The sequence below is a fragment of the Bos taurus genome, chromosome 28 (genome assembly GCF_002263795.3).
Source record: "Bos taurus isolate L1 Dominette 01449 registration number 42190680 breed Hereford chromosome 28, ARS-UCD2.0, whole genome shotgun sequence".
In the NCBI taxonomy this organism is placed as follows: Eukaryota; Metazoa; Chordata; class Mammalia; order Artiodactyla; family Bovidae; genus Bos; species Bos taurus.
Window position 1 is genome coordinate 18431153 of NC_037355.1, and position 17817 is coordinate 18448969.

General features: G+C 39.8%; 1 long non-coding RNA gene across 1 annotated transcript in view; it reads right to left on the bottom strand.

The window, feature by feature from the left end:
• The window catches only part of LOC132344132 (uncharacterized), a 70430-nt gene that overhangs the window by 29606 nt on the left and 23007 nt on the right, over positions 1-17817 (bottom strand). The window contains exons 2-4 of the long non-coding RNA XR_009493252.1: positions 9900-10018; positions 9028-9169; positions 6449-6516 (exon numbers count right to left, since the gene is read on the bottom strand). This is a non-coding gene — a long non-coding RNA (uncharacterized lncRNA). The remainder of the gene's footprint in view (positions 1-6448; positions 6517-9027; positions 9170-9899; positions 10019-17817) is intronic.

Below are 17817 nucleotides of genomic sequence, written 5' to 3' on the forward strand. Positions count from 1 at the left end.
AATAAATGGACTTGGCTGGACTTTTTCCATACAAAGGAAAGGTAGCAGGGACTATTTTTTCACCATCAAAAATGATCTTTTTTTTTTTTTTTTTAACCTACATTAACTCTACATGTTGCCTGGAGAATTCCTCTCCTCCTATATATGTGGAATATATAACTTGGAATTTTAAAAGATACATAAGGGAAAATAAATTCAGGAATCAAATTACTTTGGTGGAAAACTGCCATAAAACAAATATGAGATATTTTCCTAGTGTCTTGCATAAGACTACTTTATACCAAGTGGATCTGCAGTCAATAAAGATATAACTACCATAATGTCTCTTCTAATCATCACAGCCCTCTCTAAAATTACTGGTACAGGTTAAACCCTTTGTTTAGATGAAGGTAATGAATCAACTAGAGTTCTTGCTACCCCTCAGAGAGGTAATAATGACTAATTATTGGCAAGTATTGCAGTATTACTATTTAGATAACTTGCGTTATTGGAGAGGAAGGAGGGCAGTGTTTTGAAAGCTTGAGGCTCAGGGAAGGTAACTGTGGCCAAAGCCTGGAGCACTGCTGGGCCAGCCAAGTAGAGAGAGACACCAGGAAGGGAATGCTGAGCCCCAGGAGGCAGCACCAGGATACTGAGAGCCAGAGGCGCAGAAAGGAAAACGGCAGTGAGGAACAGGATGGAGGGGTTCAATCATGATAAACACTGGCTGTGCTGATATCTGTGAGCCTATTTCTGTAAGTTTCTTGGTTACAAAAATAAAATAACCTAGTTAACAACTTGGGCTCTTCCCAGGTGCCTCAGCAGTAAAGAATCTGCCTGCCAATGCAGGAGATGTGGGTTTGATCCCTGGGTTGGGAAGATCTGCTGGAGAAGGAAATGGAAAACCACTCCAGTATTCTTGCCTGGGAAATCCTGTGGACAGAGGAGCCTCGTGGGCTACAGAAAGGTCTCATGGGGCGCAAAGAGTTGGACGTGACTGAGCAACTGAGCACACAGTTAACAACTTGGTTATAGTCCGTTCTACTCTTCAGTCTTACTTGGTAAAGTGTGGACAAGACTGTAATGATTCAATGAAATGGCACATGACAGTTTCTTAGCACAAAGTTTCTTGATAAATGATAGCTATGTCATTAGAAAGAAAAAGATGGCCCATCCAATAGATTAATTTGGGAATATTTTTAAAAGGAGCTCTTTATAAAGGCCTGGGGTGTGGTGAAACCCTAAGCTTAGTACAACTGTACTATTCACCTGAGACCTAAATAAGTAAGAAAAGGGGACGTTTACAAGAACCTGAGGCTTCCCAGGTGGCACCGGTGGTAAAGAACCTGCCTGCCAATGCAGGAGACACAAGAGATGTGGGTTCAGTTTCTAAGTTGGGAAGATCCCCTGGAGGAGGGCATGACAACCCACTCCAGTATTCTTGCCTAGAGAAACCCATGGACAGAGGAGCCTGGTGGGCTCTAGTCCATAGGGTCGCAAAGAGTCAGACATGACTAAAGCGACTTAGCACGCACCAGAACCCAGGGACAGAGAGAATAGCTGGAGAGGGCTTCCTAAGAGCATCTGGAACTTTCAGTAGACAGACCAAGTCAGTGTGTAGCAATCCCACAGGAAGGGAGCTGGGGGAATAAATAATCCCACTGGAGCCAAAGAATAAGGGAGCTCACTGATGACATCCATATAGCCAGCCTCCCAGGGGTACAAAGCAGGGTGCATGCAGAGTGGACTTGGGGAGTGGGGGGCAGATGGAAAAAAGAACTTTGCATAACTGTAATTATAATTACTTTTCCCCTCATTTTTCCAGTATCTGCTGCCAGAATACTCAATACTTGGCACAATGCCTAGGACCTGGATTCTCAATAACACTCTATTGAATGAATGAACAAATTCAAATTCCTGCCCATGATTGTATCAGCTAGGAATTAAGTCAGGTTGATGTTAAAAGAAACCCAACTACAGTGGCTTAAAAACACAGGAGTTATTTTTTACATGAATGAAATCTGGAGGCAAATTTCTGAAGAGGCAGTATTTTTCTGAGTACATTTTTACCTCAAATAAAATCTGCTGTTACTAATAAAGAAGGTCAACATTCACTTGACCAAACAGGATGGACATCAAGAACCAAATTTTGATATCCAAGAAAAGTGAATTATGGAAGAACCATATAAGCTTTATATTTCTTGTGTTAGTCGCTCAGTCATGTCCGACCCTTCACAACCCATGGACTGTGGCCCGCCAGGCTCCTGTGTCCATGGAATTTCCCAGGCAAGAATACTGGAGTGGGTTGCCATTTCCTTCTCCAGAGGATCTTCCCCACCCAGGGATCAAACCCAGCTCTCCTGCATTACAGGCAGATTCCGACATCTGTTTCCTAGGCCTGGTCTGAACTAGCCAAAAAAACTTGCGATTTGCAACAACTTCAGTGGAAGAGAAAGAAACAAAGTCTGAGGTATTGTGTTTGTGTATGTATGTATGTGTTTGTGTGTGGGGGGGTGGAATTATCTTCCATTTTTAATTTTTTAAACCCCTCCCATCACCGATTCAATGGACATGAATTTGAGCAAACACTGGGAGATAGAAAGAAGCCTCGTGTGCTGCAGTCCATGTGATTGCAAAGAGTCAGACATGACTTAGCCTCTGAGCAACAACAAAACCCCTCCCCACCTCACTTTTTGTGCAGCTCACAAACCAATGATGATACTGAATCAAATCCCAGCTTGTCCCCCAAAAATCGTTCTAAAAATGGCCTTGAAACATCAGTAAACCTACAGCTTGACTGAATTGTTGTCTTTAAATTTTAAAAAATAATATTAAGAAAAAATAAGAAAAGTACAAAAGGCAATACATCCAGCTCCCACGTTCTCACCACTCATAACAGAAAATTAACACATAAGCACTTGCTACTTTTAAATGTAAAAACTATGAAACAAAATCCCCCTCTAGACCATGTAAGAAAAGTGGACAAGATGCTAACGGCAGGTCCTTCCGCCAGAACCTCTTCCTGGGTCTCTTGGGAAGATAGACTTGCAAGTTTCCCACACACTAGTGTGGAAGCTGACCGCATTAGTGTGAACCGGGATGTTCTCTCCCTGGGAGATACACGCAGGAAGGTTTAGCTTTCCTGTGTGCCCCTAATTGGGTTCAGAGTTTCCAGATAGTAGAGATGGGAAGTGGGGTGTGGGGTGGGGTCAAATCAGAAGATTTCTCTGTAGAAGTCAGCAGGCCTGGAAGGAATGATCTTTTAGGAGGGGCTGTTGGATCAGACTCAAAGCAGAGCCAGACAGAGGCTATGGGAGAGACCCAGGAATGCTAGAGCACTATCAAGCTCTAAGTTAAGACCAACTCAGGCTGGCAGCACCACTGGGCCAGACCACATTGAGACCAGACTGTACGGGATGTTTGCCAACTTCAGCTGCAGTGCCAGAGGGAAGGCATGACCAATCACCAACCTGCAGATTGAATAAATTATGATCACCAACCTCCAAGTTCACCGCACTCCACCGCTATGAGATAACTTTATCTATCCTGCTGCTAAGTCACTTCAGTCGTGTCCAGCTCTGTGCGACCCCATAGACGGCAGCCCACTAAGCTCCCCTGTCCCTGGGATTCTCCAGGCAAGAACACTGGAGTGGGTTGCCGTTTCCTTCTCCAATGCATGAAAGTGAAAAGTGAAAGTGAAGTCGCTCAGTCGTGTCCAACTGTTAGCAACCCCATGGACTGCAGCCTACCAGGCTCCTCCATCCATGGGATTTTCCAGGCAAGAGTACTGGAGTGGGGTGCCATTGCCTTCTCCATAATCTACACTAACCAGATGCTATCCAGGGAAAATTAGGGTAAATCTGAGGGGTGGGTCATTTCACTCAGAGTCACACAAAAGATAACTATCTGAAATCACAGATTGAATGCTATTGTTTACACAGTATGCTGCATTTTTATAGTAATATAGTTATATTATCCATATATTACAGCAATGTACGGAAAAGACTTTTCCACCCACCCCATTCCTAATCTCCCAATAGTATTCTCAAAGAGCACAATTTTAATTGGTTTCTTGTGTATCTTTTCAGAGTTTCTTTATGCTATTACTAGAGAAGCTAATACATATTTTCAATCTTATTTTTTCATTTTCTTAAAGCAAAGGTAACATAACTATTTTGACCTTTCTTCCCATTTAAAATGTATCACTGGATTTCTGTTTCAGGGCTGTATACAGGGTACTCATTCTTTTGTTGTTTGTTTGGAGAGTAGTGTGTAAGGATATTTCACAATTTATTCAACTCTTTACTGATGGACATAGATAAAATTTTGCTATTACAAGTAATGCTGCAATGAATAGCCTTACAAATATGCTATTTTGTTTACACGCAGGTATATTTTTTAACAAAAACCTAGGGGGTTGAACTTTTTTTGTTTGACTGCACTGGATCTTCATTACTGTACATGGGCTTTTCTCTGGTTGTGGTTAGCAGGGGCTGCTCTCTCGTGGAGCATGAGCTCTAGGGCGCACGAGCTTCAGTAGTTGGACCAGTGGGCACAGCAGCTGTGAGGCATGGGTTTAGTTGCTCCAGAGCATGTGGGATCTTCCCAGAACATGGATCAAACCTGTGTTCCCTGCTTTGGTAGGTGGATTTTTAATCACTGGACAACCAGGGAGGTCCTGAACTTTAAATAAATGTGTAAAGTAGATGGAGACACTTATGCCACAGAAGACTGGAACACTACCAAGTAGAATTGTCCCAGGTACCCACTGAGAAGTATCTTTTAGGGAATCAGCTCAGTTAATGGACAAATAAGGAAGCCACATAATCTTGGTACATTTAAGAATTTTATTAGTAAATTGGTGACTTTGCCTCATATCCATAGATACATGTGAGCACACATTACAAATATAAAATTGGGCTCATAGCCTATACACCCCTGTAACAGTTCCAAGACAGAAATCCACTGAGGACATTCCTGAAAGGATTTACAAAGAATGACAAGCAAACTCTCTTGGAAATCTAAGAGCAGGGGCCAGTTCCTTGCACAAAAGCCTGGACTTCAGATCTGGATCCCAAGCATCTGCCAAGACCTCCACAGCAGGAGCTGGAGTCCCTGCTGCAGGGGTGTGTTGACAATTTGGCTGGCTGCTCTCCATCTGACTTTTTGTCCCACTTTCAATTGCTCTGTCTACTTAAGAATTTCTGCTTCCTCATAGTTTCAGTCTACTGCTTCTTACAGCAATTTCTCAATCTTCAACTCAACCCTATGACCTTTTAACTGAGCTCTCGTTCTTATTGTCTCATAGTTTTTGAGTCTTTAGTACAAGTTTCAAACTTTATCCTGTTCATTTTTTCATTATGTCCATACAGACAATAGGTTGCTGTCAAGTCTACTGAGTGGTTACTCTTGGATCTGTTACTCTCCTGAGGCAATCAACAATGATAGAATGAGGAACCATGTGGTAAAACAAGGCCCTGCTCTCGGTTGCGAGATACCTGGGTGGGGCTATTTACCTCACAATGTGAATGGCAAGTGTATTAACATTTCCAATGTACAGAATCATGATAACATTTTCCCATGTTGTTTAATAAATTAAAATATTTCATTGATTATAAATAACTGCATAGCTGTCTATCATATGAAAATTCTGTAATTTATGGAATAAATTCCTATTGCAGGACCTTTACATTGTCTTAAGTTATTTTGATAAGACTTTTAAAATAAAATGAAATGAAAACCAGGTTTAAAAATCCCTAAAGCTGACAAAAACCACTTAAGCCATTTACACAAAACTTAATCTAGTTTATTTCATGAATATAAGTGAAATGTAACTTAGGTTACTTCTTGTCAATGCCTTTGATAATCATAAAACTTAAGTCATCTTCCCCAAATGGTATAAGATAACCACTTTTGACCAATTTCCTGCAGTCTGGAATCCCCCAATAACTGATAATGGGAAAGGCTAAAGAGCATCCTTCTTTGCATTTAAAAACCATCTTGTAACTCCACGCCTCTGTACTTCACACAAGTTTTGGGAAGCTCCGTGGTCTCATTTCTCATTCAAAAAAGTTATTCATATCTAGTAAAGGTCTTTGAATTTTCTTTTGACAATACAAACAATACTCCAATAAAAGTCAAGGAAAGAGATCCTTTAAGGGTTAGAAACGGGGCTGGCTTCATGGATGTGACCCAGGCCATTGTGTTCAAATGGGCCCCGTGCTTGGTTTAATGTTCTGCCATAGCTGTCTTGAAATTAGTAGTAATTTTTGAACGAGAGGACTTGCATTTTTATTTTGTGCTGGGCTCCTTGAATTATAGAGCATGTCCCAGTTAGAGAATACATGCAACAAGGAGGAAGGGATGAAACAGTGATAAGAATTGAAGAGAGGTCAAGCAGTTGATCAGAGCCTGATCAGTATTTCCCCCTTACGTATGTGTAGGAAGATATGATATTAAGGTATATTACCAGATGCATTGTTTTCCTCTGTCCACTCTTGCCTCTTTTCACTCTCCTCACCTCCACTGGAGTAGCTTCTGGGAAGAGATGACACCAGAGAAAGGAAGAATAAGCAGGCAGTTCTACTGTTGAGTATTAAAATAGGTCTTTGGAAAGACAGCAAAAATAGCTGTCTTGAGATAAAAGGTGTTCTGAGTTGCAAGAGCCTGGATTCTGAATGCTTTAGAACAGAATAATGGCTCTCAAAGAAAATATTCTCAATTCAAGACAGTTTTCCCACCCTCTCAACTATGATAATTCATAAAGGGAGAAGAATCAGAGCACACTTAGACACTTTCATTTTCTGCAGAGGCTCTTGTACCTTGGTCTCCACTGCTGGGGCATGTCCTCAAAAAGATCTGGGGCTCCAAAGAAGAGCCATGCCTCACTCACTTCCTGTGTGAAACAGAGAGAGGCAGCAAGCTTTATGGGTCTCCCCTCAGCAGCATGGTGAGGAAGCAGTACACTTGGTGGAGGAGTGTCTGCCCAGGGGAGCCTGAGACACCCTGTCATGGTCCCCCAAACACAGGAAGGCTGGGGAAACAGCAGAATGCTTTCCTGTTTTCCTGAGAGGCCGAGTGATGGGGACAGGCTACTAATAGAGAGCTGGACCTAAGACACTGTGTGGTTAGGAGTAAACAGGACACACACGTACCCATGACCTGAAGCCAGATGGGAAAGATGTTATTTCAAAGGATGCCATTGAGGGCAGATAGGATCAGGGATCAAAGTCCCTCTGTGATACCTTGTAATTACCTAAATACCTTGAACAGGGTCAAAGTGTATCAGATATCAGGGCAATAGAAGATAAAAATAGTACTTAAGTCAGTTGTATAAAAATGAAATGCATTTTAAAAACCTGCACTTGTGGTCTGAGATTCTTACTTGCTACACATATTTCTCATAGGTGCAAAGATTTGAGATTAGATAGTCTCTTAGAGCTAATCAAACACATGGAAAACAATGTGATTTAAGAATGAACACTCTTCTGTTTTCACATTTCACTAATAGTTGAACTGGTGTCTGCCTCCTGAGATACACTCCTTTGTAGAGAAGTTATTTTTGAGACTTGGCATATCTTTATTTTATTTATTTTTTTTGGCATATCTTTAGAAGTTGAACCCTCTCTTTAAATGAAACATGAAGAACCTTGATAAACGAACAATTAGGTGGGGGCCCTCCCTCATTATCCTCCTTTCAGCCAGAGATGGTCTTGGAGACACCCCCAACACACACACATAGTTATAATCCTAGTGACTTGTGCACACCTGGAAAACCACCCCTTGTTCAGACTGTTCGATGTTTTGATGGCTTCATAAATAAGAAACAAAATGATGACATTGGTCCCACTTAGCAAGCTGGTCCTTCGTCTACCTGTGTGTAGAGTGAGCAGGATGAACTAGCTTAAAGGTGTAACTGTCATTAGAATCCCCAAAAGTGGCTTTAAGGGTATCTAAGCCTGCTTCTCCTCCCCCTGCTCAGATTTGTCTGGAGTGGGGCCCAGGAATCTGTATTTTTAAAACTACCCCTTCCCCGACCTCATCCTAATATGCAGCCAACAAAAGAACATGGAGGAAGATGATCTTTGAGGATTGCCGTTGACAATAAAGTTCCATGTACAGGAATTTGGGGAAAAGAGATATCTTCTCACATCTTAACCAGATCTTTAAGTGACTGGAATAATCTGCTGGTTCACCTTAATTTGATGAACCAATTGGAAAAAACTCCAGAGGATGAGAGAGTATTCTGAGGGCACAGAGGCAATAGAAATAAAACATTTTCAGTTTCACTGCTGTTAAATCAGACAGTAAAGCAGAACAAATTCTATTCTAAGAAAGTAAGAATTTCTTTCCAGCAAAAAAAGAGTCCCTGAAATAATTATTTGTCCTTGGCTCTTTGGAAAACCATTACTGCCAGATGGGTATAGAAGAAGAATGGTTTTTATTCATATGAATGTCAATATTGCCTTCAGGAGGTAGGAATGTTAAAAACAATGTTTGAAAATTTTGGAGCCTAGGTATCATATAATTAAATTAAATCTCAGTTACAATCTTGGCTTCTCTGAGAAAAGTATTATTCTATTTTTGTTAAATATTTTAAAATTAACCCATAAGGAAATGAAAATCATCATTTTAATCTTGCCTCATATTTGTTTAATAATCTCAAATGATAAATTTCCTAATTAAGGAAATGGAATTGATTTTGGAAAGTTATCATGTAGTATTCATGGTTGAAGTGTTCAATATTTCATTATGACATTTAGCCCAGTTTAATAAAAATTCTGCAGTTTTCTAGAAGGGCATTCCTCAAATGTGTCCTATGGCTGCTGTTAAGAGGTTAATAGAGGTCACAAACACAAAATATTTCTATATTAAAGAAGTTTGGGAAACCCCACATACATATGTATAAGTTTGGGTTTGCATTTCCATACCCTAATTAAAGTTCTTAGAAATTTCCTTTATAGTAGGTGCTTTTACCTCAAGACTATTTATAGACATAGAATAAAAGGCAAAGACAGATTTTTTAAAAGCTATTATTCTCAGTCCTACCTCTGTTTATGCAGGGACCATAATAAGGGGAATTCTAATTCTTGGTTCTCCAAGTGGAAATGTTGACAGATTATACAGTCATTTTCAGCTGAGACTGCTAAGCAGATCAAGGTCTGAGTAGAATGAGGTCCGTCTCAGAATCCTAAGGAGCACAGATGAAAAGACACAATTTGGGGTTGAGTTATCGATTTTTATCTCTTCATCAGGATGAAGGCTGACATGTAATGTAGCAGCTACCCTGTCCAAAATGGTGGTCACTAGCAACATGGACCTATTTCAATTTAAATGTAATTAATTAAAATTTAATAAAATTTAAAATTCAGCTCCATGGATGAATGCATTTAAAATTTAAATTTAAAATTGTCAATAGGCACAGATGAACATTTCCATCATTGAAAAAAGTTATACTGGAAACACATGTCTAGAACGCTAGTCCCAGCCACTGAACCCCAACTTGAATTCTGTACTCTCCTGTTTGTTTGGGGTCTTCCCTGTCCATCTACACTGAGCTCCTTTGTCTTGACAATTGGTTTTTATTTTATTTTATTTATTTATTTATTTTTTTTTGCTATTGTCTTTATTTTTTTAAATTTTATTTTATTTTTTAACTTTACAATATTGTATTGGTTTTGCCATATATCGAAATGAATCCACCACAGGTATACATGTGTTCCCCATCTGAACCCTCCTCCCTCCTCCCTCCCCATACTATCCCTCTGGGTCGTCCCAGTGCACCAGCCCCAAGCATCCAGTATCGTGCATCGAACCTGGACTGGCAACTCGTTTCATACATGATAATTATACATTGAAATATGTGGTTTTTACTTTATATTTCACAATATTTTCTCTCTAGGTACTATTTTAGTACTTACCTTAGTGTTTCAATTTTTTATTTTCATGATTCTGAGAAGTGAGCCGTCTCAGTTGGTGGTTCTTCCTCTTCACTAGGGTCCCTAATGTGACTGCAGTCAGCCGGGAGCTTCACATGAACCTGGAATGTCCAAGATAATTTCACCTACATGTTGGGAACCTCCGCAAAGAATGACTGGGAGCCGCGGGGGTCTCTCTTCCTCTCCTACAATTATGGTTCAATTCTTGTTTTACTCTATAAAAACAAGCGAAATGAGAACCTGCCAGAACTCTTGGGTGCAGACCCTAGAACTTGCCCACCATTGCTCCGGTCACATTTTATAGGTCACAGCAAGTCACAAGGTCAACTGGAGTCAAGGGGAGGGGAAACAGTCTTCAATGCTCAATGGAAGATAATCAATTATACTATCCAACCCCCTTTTTGATCATCACATAAGATAGTTGTTGAAGATAAAAATATAGCAGAACTGTATAGTGAGTAACAAATAAACTTCTACTTTACAGTTTGTAGAAATATATATTCATAAATAATATTTCCACAGCATTTAGGAATGAGAGGTGAAGTAATTATAACTGCTGTGGTAAGGGTCCTAAGTGCCACAAATAAGACTGGGTGAAGCCAAATAAACAAACAAATAAATATTTAAATCAAAACCAAAACTATTGTGGTAAGAAAGGTTACAGGTGAGGAGGAGTGTGAAATGATTTTCCTTCCAACCCATTCCTTTCCTTAGAGAGTCACAGTGCTCGTGAATGTACTAAAATATCTGAGCTGTCCTACAGAAAAGAAGCTGGTTTGCAAAGAGAATTTGGACTTATCTCCCTTCATATTTACCCATCATGGGATGATTTTCCCACTTTCCTTTGAGAGGCTTAACAGAAATTCTCAGTTGGGAAGTTCATAAGTAAAAGAAATATGTGATGCCAGAACACATTCATAAGTTCAAGATGCAATTGAAAACCAAGACTTCATATTATACAAATACTATTTTCCACAATTAGAATTAGTAACTTCCAGAATGTGTATGTGGAGACAGGTAAGGGTTCAGAGTACTGTAAACTTGTGAGAATATATATTTAAATGATATTAGATAGCATTTTAACAATACTTATCAAAATTTAGAAGGCATACCATTGAAGACAGCATTTTTACTTGTAGGAATTTACCCTCATTCCAACAAATCCTTAGTCAAATCACTCCCTTAATACATTCCATGTATTTAACAACCTTTTTGTCTCTTGAAGAAAAAGAGAAATATGAAACTATGAGATAATAGTTGTTCACAAATAAGATGTATTGGGAAGAACATGCTTCTTTCTTAGCAAAAAAAAAAACCACTTCACGTTATTGCCACAAATTCGCTGGGTAAAGACTGCAGAGTTTGTGGAAAATCTCTGTTCAGTAAACAGATCCAGAATGCTGAACTATTACTTTAACAATTAGGATGAGGGAGTTGGGGTACCCGCAATGATTTTACCTCAGAGAAGGTAATTAAAAGAATTAAAACTTACTTGCCCTTTGGAGATGTCATTCGCTTGGAGGCAAAACCCTCCATGGTCATCTTGGTAAAACACAGTGAGTCAGACAGCTCAGATATTTGAAAGAATTCTGCTGACTGGCAGTGGACTGAAGTCAATGCGGGAATATATGACTATCGACTAAATTTGCTTTCAGTAGAGACTGAAGGTGCTATATAGTAAATGTTTTTAACTGACTTCTGGGTTTTTTGGATCCCTTTAAGTTTTTGTCTCAGTACTTATTATAATCAAAATTAGGACATGCTTAGAAGGTAATGTTGATTTTCAAGCACCTCATTCAATTTGACAGTGTCAGACTTTATTTTCTTGGGCTCCAAAATCACTGCAGATGGTGACTGCAGACATAAAATTAAAAGATGTTTACTCCTTGGAAGAAAAGCTATGACCAATCTAGACAGCATATTAAAAGCAGCGACATTACCGCTTTTCCAGCGGTCGTGTATGGATGTGAGAGTTGGACCATAAGAAAGCTGAGCACCAAAGAATTGATACTTTTGAATTGTGGTGTTGGACAAGACTCTTGAGAGTCCCTTGGACAGAAAGGAGATCAAACCAGTCAATCCTAAAGGAAATCAACCCTAAATATTCATTGGAAGGACTGATGCTGAAGCTGAAGCTCTAATACTTTGGCCATTTGATGTGAAGAACTGACTCACTGGAAACGACCCTGATGCTGGGAAAGATTGAAGGCAAGAGGAGAAGGGGACGACAGAAGGTGAGATGGTTGGATGGCATCACTGACTCAATGGACATGAGTTTGAGCAAGCTCTGGGAGTTGGTGATGGACAGGGAAGCCTAGTGTGCTGCAGTCCACGGGATCGCAAAGAGTTAGACACAATTGCATGACTGAACTGACTGAATTCAATTTGACAGATACATAAGTATGCAAAGATATCCATACAGCACTGATCATTGCAGAATGTTAGTCAGTCTTGACCAACTCTTTGCAACCCCATAGACTGTAGCCTGCCAGCCTCCTCCATCCATGTAGTTCTCCAGGCAAGAAACTGGAGTGGATTGCCATTCCCTTCTCCAGGGGATCTTCCTGACCCAGGGATCAAATCTATGTCTCCTGCATGCCAGGTACACTCTTTAACACTGAGCCACCAGGGAAGCCCATTGCAGTATGGTTAGCAATTTAAAAAAAAAAAAAAAAAGGAAGTAATTCTAATAGGGATTGGTTACCTGGATGACATACATCCATACAAAGGAATGTGGATATATGTAGCCATTAAAATGAAAATACAGGGGCTTCTCTGATGGCTCAGTCATAAAGAATCTGCCTGCCAATTCAGGGGCCATGGGTTTGATAACTGGCCCAGGAAGATCTCATATGCCACAGGACAGCTAAGCCTGTGTGCAACAACTATTGAACCAGAGCTGGTGAGCTACAATTACTGAGCCCACGTGCTGCAACACTGAAGCCCATGTGCCTAGAGCCTGTGATTTGCAACAAGAGAAGTCACTGCAGTGAGAAGCCCTTGCACTGCAAATAGAGAATAGCAACTAGAGTCACACAACTACAGCCTTTGCACAATAGCAAAGACCCAAAAAAGCCATAAATAAATAATGAAAATATAGAACTACATCTATATTTATGTGGAAATATATGTAAGATATGTTAAATGAAAAAGGAAAGGGACAGAGAAATTTGCAAAATATACATTCATCCAAGCCAAAAAAAAATACGTGTGTGTTTTTGAATATAGAGAGAAAATTTCTGATATGGACTATATAAGAAACATAACAGTGGTCATCTATAGGAGAGGGCTTCCCAGATGGCGCAGTGGTAAAACTGCCTGCCAATGCAGGAGACACAAGAGACTCAGTTTGATCCCTGAGTCATGAAGATCCCCTGGAGAAGGAAATGCCAACCCGTTCTAGTATTCTCGCCTGGAAACTTCTATAGACAGAGAAGCCTGACAGGCTACAGTCCATGGGGCTGCAAAGAGTCAGACACGACCGAGTGACTGAGCACACATCTATAGGAAGGGCATGGGATGTTAATAGGGGAATTAACTATACTTTTTTTATTATTTGATCTTAAAAAAAATAATGTAAGCAAGCGTACTTTTATCATTTTTAAAAAATAATTAAATGGCAAATAAAATAATTATCAAGGAAAAGAAAAAAATTAGCATGTTTTAAAACAATCCCATATGAATGTAATTAAATGATCATTTTAATCTGAAGCACATGGCAGTCAATAGTTTTATGATACAAGAAAGAATACAGGGTTTGGGGCCAGACGGATCTATGATTAAATCCCAGCTGTTGGACTCAGTTGAGCAATTAAACAACTACACCCAGCACTAGAGTAGAGCTTTGGACAGGTCATTTACACTTTCAGAAACTCAGTTTTCACATATGTCAAATGAATATAACCACGCCTTCCTTACAAGGACATATATAAGAAAATTTGTCATAGGAACTGGCTTACACAGTTATGGAAGCCAAGATGGCCCATGGTCTGCTGTCTGTAAACTGGAGAACCAGGTAAATTGGAGGTGTAATTCAGTCCAAGTCAGAAGGCCTGAGAACCAGGGGAGCCCATGGTGTCAGCCCTAATGCAAAGCCAAAGGCCTGAAAACTGGAGGCCCACTAGTGTAAGTCCCAGAGCCCAAAGGCCAGACAACCAGGAGCTCTGATGTCTGAAAGCAAGATATATGGATGTCCAATATATCTTGGACATATTTTCTTTCTTTCTCGAGAGAGAAAGAGGGAATTCCTTTATCCTCCTCCCTTTTGTCCTATTCATGCTCTCAATGGATCAGGTGATGCCCACCCACACTGGTGAGGGCCAATCTTCTTAACTCAATTTATGGAATCAAATGCTAATCTCTTCCAGAAACACCCTGGACAACGCAGACAACACTCCAGAATAATGTTTTACTAGCTACCTAGGCATCTCTCAGCCCAGTCAGGTTGACACATAAATTAACCATTACATGAGTTTCCTGATTTCACTCTGAAAATATTCCTACCCACCCGTGACTGCATTTCTATATTTTTTTTCCAAAAATACTTGTTGGCTCATGTTTAGAAAAAGATAGAACGAAAAATCATCTATTAGTGGCTTAAAAAAAAAATGAAATCTATGTCTACGTTTGACTAAACGCCTCTGACAAACTCCCAAGCCAACTTGCCATGGGAAGCCAAGCAGCTCTATTTGTTTAGCATGTGATAAATCGTATCCTTGTCAATCATGTCTCTATGATATCTTCGTGAGTAACAAGAGACCTTTGTTCTAAAAATCTAAAGGAAATATATTTCTCAGTCTTCTCAGTTTATTCTATGAGCAAATTCTTTTTTTAATATTTAATAATACCCATTTGGCTGCCCCAGGTCTTAGTTGTCACACACGGGATCTTCGTGGCAGCATGTGAACCCTTAGTTGTGGCATGTGGGATCTAGTTCCCTGACCAGGGATCTAACCTGGGCCCCTTGCATTGGGAGAAAGGAGTCTCAGCCACTGGACCACCAGGGAAGTCCCTATAAGCAAATTCTATAAAATGTAAAACAGCCCATAATCCTTTTAGCTGCTATTGCTAGTAGATATCACTACATCTAACAAATTTAGCAATGACTCCTTAATATCATCCAATGCACAGCCTATGTTCAAATGTCCCTTAAAATATCCCCAGGTGTGGATGTGTCTGTTGGTGAAAGTAAAGTCCAATGTTGTAAAGAATAATATTGCATAAGAACCTGGAATGTTAGGTCCATGAATCAAGGTAAATTAGATGTGGTCAAACAGGAGATGGCAAAGTGAATAACGACAGGAATCAGCAAACTAAAATGGATGGGAATGGGTGAATTTAATTTAGATGACCATTATATCTACTACTATGGGCAAGAATCCCTTAGAAGAAATGGAGTAACCCTCATAGTCAACAGGAGTCTAAAATGCAGTACTTCAGTGCAATCTCAAAAACAACAGAATGATCTCTGTTCGTCTCCAAGGCAAACCATTCAACATCACAGTAATCCAAGTCTGTTCCCCTTACCACTAATGCCAAAGAAGCAGAAGTCGAATGATTCTATGAAGACCTACAAGAACTTCCAGAACTAACACCAAAAAAAAGATGTCCTTTTCATCACAGGGGACTGGAATTCAAAAGTAGGACGTCAAGAGATACCTGGAGTGACAGGCAAGTTGGCCTTGGAGTACAAAATGAAGCACTGCAAAGGATAACAGAGTTTTGCCAAGAGAACACACTGGTCACAGCAAACACCATCTTCCAAGAACACAAGAGATGTCTCTACACATGGACATCACCAGACGGTTAATACCAAAATCAGATTGATTATATTCTTTGCAACAGAAGATGGAGAAGCTTTACACAGTCAGCAAAAACAAGACCTGGAGCTGACTGTGGCTCAGATTATGAGCTTTTTATTGCAAAATTTGGTCTCAAATTGAAGAAGGTAGGGCAAATCACTAGGCTATTCAGATATGACCTAAATCAAATTCTTATTATTATACAATGGACAGATGAATTGATTCAAGGGATTAGATCTGGTAATCTACAGAATGCCTGAAGAACTATGGACAGAGGTTCATAACATTGTTTAGGAGGTAGTGACAAAAACCATCCCCAAGGAAAAGAAATGCAGAAAGGCAAAGTGATTGTTTGAGGAGGCCTGACAAATAGTTGAGAAAAGAAGAAAAGTAAAAGGCAAAAGAGAAAGGGAAAGATATACCCAACTGAATGCAGAGTTACAGAGAATGGCAAGGAGAGATAAGAAAGCCTTCTAAAGAAAACAATGCAAAAAATAGAGAAAAACAATAGAATGGGAAAGACTAGCGATCTCTTCAAGAAAATTAGAGATACCAAGGGAACATTTCATGCAAAGATGGGCACAGTAAAGGACAGAAATGGTATGGACCTAACAGAAGCAGAAGAGATTAAGAAGAGGTGGCAAGAATACACAGAAGAACTGTACAAAAAAGATCTTAATGACTCGGATAACCACGATGATGTAGTCTCTCACCCAGCCAGACATTTTGGAGTGTGAAGTCAAGTGGGCCTTAGGAAGTATTACTACAAGCAAAGCTAGTGGAGGTGATGGAATTCCAGCTGAACTATTTCAAATTCTAAGAGATGATGCTATTAAAGTGCTGTACTCAATAAGGCAGCAAATCTGAAAAATTCAGCAGTAGCCAGATGACTGGAAGAGGTCAGTTTTCATTGCAATCCCAAAGAAAGACAATGCCAAAGAATATTTAGATTACCGAACAACTGCACTCATTTCACATGCTAGCAAGATTATGCTCAAAATTCTTCAAGCTAGGTTTCAGCAGTATGTGAATCAAGAACTTACAGCTGTACAAACTAGATTTAGAAAAGGCAGAGGAACCAGAGATCAAATTGCCAACATCCTCTGGATCATAGAAAAAGCAAGGAAATTAAAAAAAAATCTACTTCTGCTTCATTGACTACATTAAAGCTTTTGACTGTGTGGATCACAACAAACTGTGGAAAATTCTTAAAGAGATGAGAATACTTGACCCTTACCTGCCCCCTAAAAACCTGTATGCAGAACAAGAAACAACAGTTAGTACTGGACAGACTGGTTCAAAACTGGGAAAGGAGTACATCAGGGCTGTATTTTGTCACCCTGCTTATTTAACTTATATGCAGAGTACGTCATGAGAAATGCTGGGCTGGATGAATCACAAGCTGGAATCAAGATAGTTGGGAGAAATATCAACAATCTCAGATATGCAGATGACACCACTTTAATGGAAAAAAAAGTGAAGAGGAACTAAAGAGCCTCTTGATGAAAGTGAAAGAGGAGAGTGAAAAAGTTGGCTTAAAACTCAACATTCAAAAAACTAAAATCATGGCATCTGGTCCCATCACTTCATATCAAATAGATGGGGGAAAAGTGGAGAGAGTGACAGATTTTATTTTCTTGGGTCCAAAATCTCTGCAGATAGTGGCTTACGTCTTAAAAGATGTTTGCTCCTTGTAAGAAAAGCTATGACAGACCTCTACAGGTATTAAAAAGCTGAGATATCCTTTACTGATAAAGGTTCATATGGTCAAAGTTATGGTTTTTCTAGTAGTCATGTATAGATGTGAGAGTTGGACCATAAAGAAGGCTGAGTACCGAAAAATTGATGCTATCAAATTGTGGTGCTGGAGAAGACTCTTGAGAGTCCCTTGGAAAGCAAGGAGATCAAACCAGTCAATCTCAAAGAAACTCAGTCCCAAATATTCATTGGAAAGACTGATGCTGAAGCTGATGCTCCAATACTTTGGCCACCTAATACGAAGAGCCTATTCACTGGAAAAGACCCTGATGGTGGGGAAGATTGAGGGCAAGAGGAGAAGGGGGTGACAGAGGATAAGATGGTTGGATGGCATCACTGAC